This window comes from Pinus tabuliformis, chromosome 1_2 (genome assembly GCF_031772625.1).
Source record: "Pinus tabuliformis cultivar Carrire ecotype Pingquan chromosome 1_2, CPIR1, whole genome shotgun sequence".
NCBI classification, from domain to species: domain Eukaryota; kingdom Viridiplantae; phylum Streptophyta; class Pinopsida; order Pinales; family Pinaceae; genus Pinus; species Pinus tabuliformis.
In genome coordinates, this window is record NC_142298.1 from 10,091,169 (window position 1) to 10,097,083 (window position 5,915).

General features: G+C 41.5%; 1 pseudogene; it reads right to left on the reverse strand.

Annotated features, from left to right (window-relative positions):
- Positions 1–4,233: 4,233 nt before the first annotated feature.
- Positions 4,234–5,126, reverse strand: LOC149204058 (uncharacterized; annotated as a pseudogene).
- Positions 5,127–5,915: the final 789 nt, after the last annotated feature.

Below are 5,915 nucleotides of genomic sequence, written 5' to 3' on the forward strand. Positions count from 1 at the left end.
TTGTACAAGTGGTGTTGTGTGCATGTGGTGCTATGGTCATGTTGTACAAGTGGCAGTGTGTGCAAGTGGTGTTGTGTACATATGGTGTCGTTTACATGTCATGTGTGTGGTACTGTGTACATGTGGTATTATGTACACGTTGTACAATGGTGCAATGTACATATGGCATTGTGCACACGTTGTACAGGTGGCGCCGTGTACATGCGATGATGTGCACACATTGTGCAGGTGGTGCGGTGTACAGGTGGTACTATGTACATGTTGTACATATGGTACTAGTGCACACATGGTATTGCGTGTGCATGTCATGCATGTTGTGTTGAGGGCATGAGCTACTATGTATGTGCATTATGTACGTGCATGTATTGTGCGGTGTTGTACATCAGGTATAGATGTATTATGTTGTGTTGTATGCCAGGTGTAGGTGCATGTATTGTGTTATGCACTAGGTGTAGGTGTATGCATTGTGTTATGCACTAGGTGTAGGTGTATGTGTTGTATGTCAGGTGTAGGTGCATGTATTGCATGGAGTTGCATGTCGTGTGTGGTTGTATGTGTGTACACTATGTATATGTGCACCTAGTTGAGGAGAAGGCACTGGGTGTTTGTCGGGTGTGGCAACCGACCTAGCGTGTGTACGAAAAATGAACAAAGGCAGAAGTAAGATTGATTAAAGGATAAGTATCGGTATATTATTTCAGTTTTATTATGCATGTGATTATGATTATGGTATATGATGATTACATTTAAATTATGATTCTGGTTTATGATGGTTACATGTGATTTATGATTTTGATCTATGATGGTTATGTTTTGAGCTAACCTGATGAGACCTTTTTATTCATGTTGATTTGGTCAAATATGTTAGTTTTAATTGGTGTGACAAGAAGTGACCAAGATTGCAAATGTACCTTATTGACGAGCTATCAATGAGGTATGATGTGAATTTATTTCAATTTATTTTAAATCTAATGGAAGCTATGTGCTTGGTACAAGAATGCATGAACATGCCTAGTTGAGTGGTTGAAATAGACTGCAAGAATTAGCAGCGTCAGCAAAAGGAATTGGAAAATGTAGTAGTATGTTGGCAAATAATTTAAGGAGCAAGGCCATTGTGGGACACTGGTACCCAATAGTGTCCATTGATTTCCATGAGCATGCTATGACAGATATGATGGTTTTGAGGTAGGGATATGCCTTGGTTTTTGTATCTTCTGATGCGAGGAAGCCTTTCCAAGGGATGGACTACTCGAGATGGGGGTGCCAATAGAACTTGGAAGGTGAGTGATTGCACGAAAGGGGTGACCGAAGTGCCAAGGGATTGTATAGCAGAGAAGGGAAGTCTGTGGATGGATTTGTTTTGGTCACTCCAGATGGAATCATATGCACATTGGGAGTGCGCCTTGGAACAATGAGTCGGTAACTATTCACTAAGAGGACAAGTGGCACAGGATTATAGCACTGAACATTGGATGCAGTTTGACTGTGGCAGTGGATTCTGAACTTCTTGGGAAGGAGATGAATCTTGGTATTACTTGAGGGTCGAGGTGTGAGCCTCTGGATTCCCTTGTTGTAGATGCAGGCATCATATCTTTTTATTTGTTGGTTGAGAAAATGTGTATATGCGTATATCATTGTAAATATTGTATCGAGCTAGATTTATAAAGCTCCATAGACAGTATGGTTATTTGCTGGTTGAGGCAAATGAGCATGTGTATATGTGGTTATTGTAAATACCATAATGAGATGTGTTATAAAGCTCCAGTAAACAATGTGTTCGCCATGTTTCAGTAGTGGTCATTGTAAATACTGCAAAGAGCTATGTTATAAAGCTCCATGGGAACCATGTTTTGTTTTCAACAGACTTGTTGGTTATAGGTGTCACTAAACACTGAGGACGGTGTTCCCCCAAGGGGGAGGGTTCTGAAATAGCCCTGGTGAAAATTCCATGTAAAAATATATAAGGCCACAGCGATGGGATAAGTATTCCAAGTTGAATGGTGGAGGAAACATCCTAATGGGTGTTGATTCGTTTTATTATGGCTAAGGAAATTGGAAACGGAAATGGAAAAGGCTTTGGAAAGACATAAGACATTTATTGGCAATTTATTTATGAAAATAATGGAAATTAGGAGAAAGGAAGGTGAAAGATCACATGTTTCATGTGAGGAGGAAATTGAAAGAAAATATTGGAAAATGAAGAAAATAGAGGCCTCATTAATAAAAAGTCTTATGAGGATCAATGGCAAGATTTGGTCAGTTCAGTGTTGGAGCTCTCTTTCATTATTCTCTCTCTCTTTCATACTCTTGGATACTAGTTTTCTTGGAGAACTCTTGGAGGCTGTGGCATACTTTGATTCTTGGAGCAAGAAGACAAAGGAAGAGTAGGAAAGCACAAGAAGACATTGACATCAACAACTACAACAATTTTTCTTGCAGGTATCAGTTACATGTATGCTTTCCTCACTAGTTTTGGCATGAATGTGGTTTCTTGGTTATGGTCTATCACTGGCATGGAGGATTACCTAGATTGACAGTGGATTTTCCTAGCCTTTCCATTTCTTGGATAGCCATGGAGATTGTGGATTTATTTCCTTGCTTTTTTTTGGTTGGTTCTCATGTTTCGTTAGCTTGGGTTGAGTTAATAGTTCCTGGAAGCCTTGGTTGGAAAAACACTCTGGATCCTTGTAACGGCTTGGGTTGAGTTATTAGTCCTGGAGGCATGGTTGGACAAATTCTCTAGAGCCCTGTAACAACTTGGTTTGAATTATTAGTCCTGGAGCCTTGGTTGGACAATCACTTTAGAGCCCTTGGTGGGTTGAGTTACTAGTCCTGGAGCTTTGGTTGGACAAATGCTCTAGATCCCAATAAGATATGTGGGTTGAGTTACTAATCCTGGAGCCTTGGTTGGAAGAACACCCTGGAGCCCAATATAAGTTGTGGGTTGAGTAACTAGTCCTGGAAGTCGGGTTGGAACAAACACTCTAGAGCCCTGGAAGGCTGGGATAGAGATCGATCTGATGTTGGTTTTGTGATGTCCGACCGTGAGCTGAAATCACTATTTGATGGGTTGAGGTGGATGACCTCTGGAATCCCTGGTTAAGTTTTTATTGATGTGTTCTATGAGATTCCACATTCATTCTTGGAATATGGCACAAGGGTGAATGGAAGAAGAGAGATTTGTCTCAACCATCCTACGGTCGGGTGGAACGGGGAAGTCCCATCTCAGGTTTGGATTTTGCATCATTAATGAAAGGTGATATCTCCTAGTATCTCTATGAGTATTATGATGGATTATATGTGGTGTATATGGTTGTGTTTTTATTGATATTTCTTTCCCTATTATGTTGGTTATATGTATATTTTATGACAACAACTATATATGGCGCTCAGCATGCTTTTACTTGTATGTGAATGGATAATGTGTCTATGACCTAATAGATGAATATGCAACAAAAGACATGAGGAACCAATGGTTCATAGTGATTCTCAGATAAGTATGAGATCCATACACTTAATTATGTTGTTTACACCTATAGGTTACATGTTCATGATATGTTTGATGAAATGACTGGCATGGCTAGTAGGGGTTTGGCTAAGGTCTTGATCACCTCATTGCTTTTGCATCATTGTTTCCCTGTAATTTTCTTGATTCTAAGCATTCATTCCATTCTGGGCAATGGCCTGGGCTCTGGGCTTGAAAAAGTGGCTTAAATCCCAGGATCGTTGACACATAACTAGTAATTTTGGTCCACAGTCACTGGCATGTAAACTTATGACAGTGAATTTTGGTTTCTGGTCGCTCCCTTGCCCATAGCATGAGAGCTACTATGGCCTAAGAGGTCCAGAACAACAGTGGGGCCCATGAACAGGTTTTCTGGGAGGCTGACTTGTCTTTTGAGGGTTCTGTTGATGATGTTGGATGACTGTGTGTGATGTTCCATCTATTCCATTTCCTTAAGGTTACCTAGGAGGTCGAATCATATCATAGTGACCTCTCGTTACATGTTTACCCCGGTTGGCCGGTTGCTTGGGTAGATGTGGGAGGAGGGTGTTACAACAATATATAAGATTAAGAAGTTACCAACACTAGGCAACTTTGGCCCAGTCACCCAGGTGTGCCATAATACCCTCCTCCATAGCCAGAGAGACCACCATGCAAGTTGCCACCAGGAACAAAAATTGCATAACTGCCAGGAGGCCCAATATACCCGTAGACCAAAGAACTAGACCTTAATGGGTAGGGAAATCTCGGGAAAAAAGACCAAAGTAACCAGACTGATAACAACTGCCCTTGCCACCACCAACATTGATGGTGTAGTCTCTCACAAAGTGACCAGACTCTCCGCACTTGTAACAACTTCCATCGTCGATGCTGGCACCTCCTCTACCTCTCCACGACCACCATCTCAACCACCACTACCACCTCTATTCCACCCACCACCACCACCATATCCACTGCCTCTAAAACCTCTGCCGTCATCATAAACACCAACACCGAAGCCTCCCTCATCCCTATTTCTACCTCGGCCTTCGCCGCCACCTCCATTGTTACCCTAGATAAAGGCTCCATCAGGCCACGTAATATTAAGGTCCTTGGTACTTTCGCCATTCACATGCTTGACTGTGTACTTGACAGCCTCTCCCTTAGCCAACAATCAAATCCCATTGGAGTGAATTGAATTCTAATGCACTAACATGTCCTCTCTGCCACCATCAGGTGTTATGAAACCATAACCTTTAGTCAAATCGAACCATTTAACCTTCCCAAATCTCTTCCCCTTAGACACGGTTTGAATCCCTAAAAGGAACAACCAACACAAATCTATAAAATCATTGGGTCTAAACCCTCTCGACACTGAAACTCCAAAGTAAAAATCACTTGGTTACTAATGAAGACCAATTGATCTGCCTTTGTGCAAATGACATAGTCACGAGTGCTCTGTGCGAAACAACTTTCTGATGCAGCTAGGGTTTCAATCGTCCCCTTTAGAACCAGATTCCTTTTGTGCCTAAACTCTGCATCACAATAGGCTGTAGTTTGCTTTAACAACACACTTTGGTAGCTTCTGCGCAGTGGCAACTTGCAGTCGCTCTCACCGACTCGACTCACCTAGCCGCTTCATATAGACTCGTACTTACAAATGAATGTAGCCAAGTAGATTCCATTTCCAGAAATTACTTGTTTCAAAAAATCAGGATGATTTGCTCTAAAATAATCAACACTATGGGTTCTTGTCGTTGTATTTGTGGTTTTGGGAAGAGGCGTTTGATTTTCTGCTTAACATTATGAAGTTCTGTTATGGATCTAACCCAAAAATATATGATAATAGAAATAAACCCAAGAATAACAAGATAGAAATAGATAGAAATGCTTCTTTATTGATTCAAAACCCTTAGGGTAGGGCAACACCATACATTCACTCCTTAAGGAAGGAGAACACTCCACAAGCCATATGCCTGTTCATACAATATTCCTTGACACCTCTCCTTGTGGAGTCTCTAGCCTCTATATAGGCCTCATAATACCATGGGTCATTACCATGGTTCTCTCATACCATCGAACTAATAGCATGGGCCCATTATGTTATTACTAATTACTCGTGGTCCCTTACATGATATGGGTTAACCACCTTATTTATTACTATGGCCCATCCCATTATTACATTATTACCTTGGGTACCTCCCTTTGTACCCCATATTATCCCCCCTAGGTATATAACATTCCAACCCCCTTAGCATGTTTCGTCCTCGAAACATGGGAAGAACACAAATAATAATATCTACTCAAAAGAGTAGTCCACTGGTACCATGCACGTGCATCTAGCCATCCAAGAGAAAGGTGAACCCTCGATCTTGTTGGTGCCTCGCTCGCTTGAGATGGAAGTTGACCGTGGCAGCTTTTCTGTGTTGAT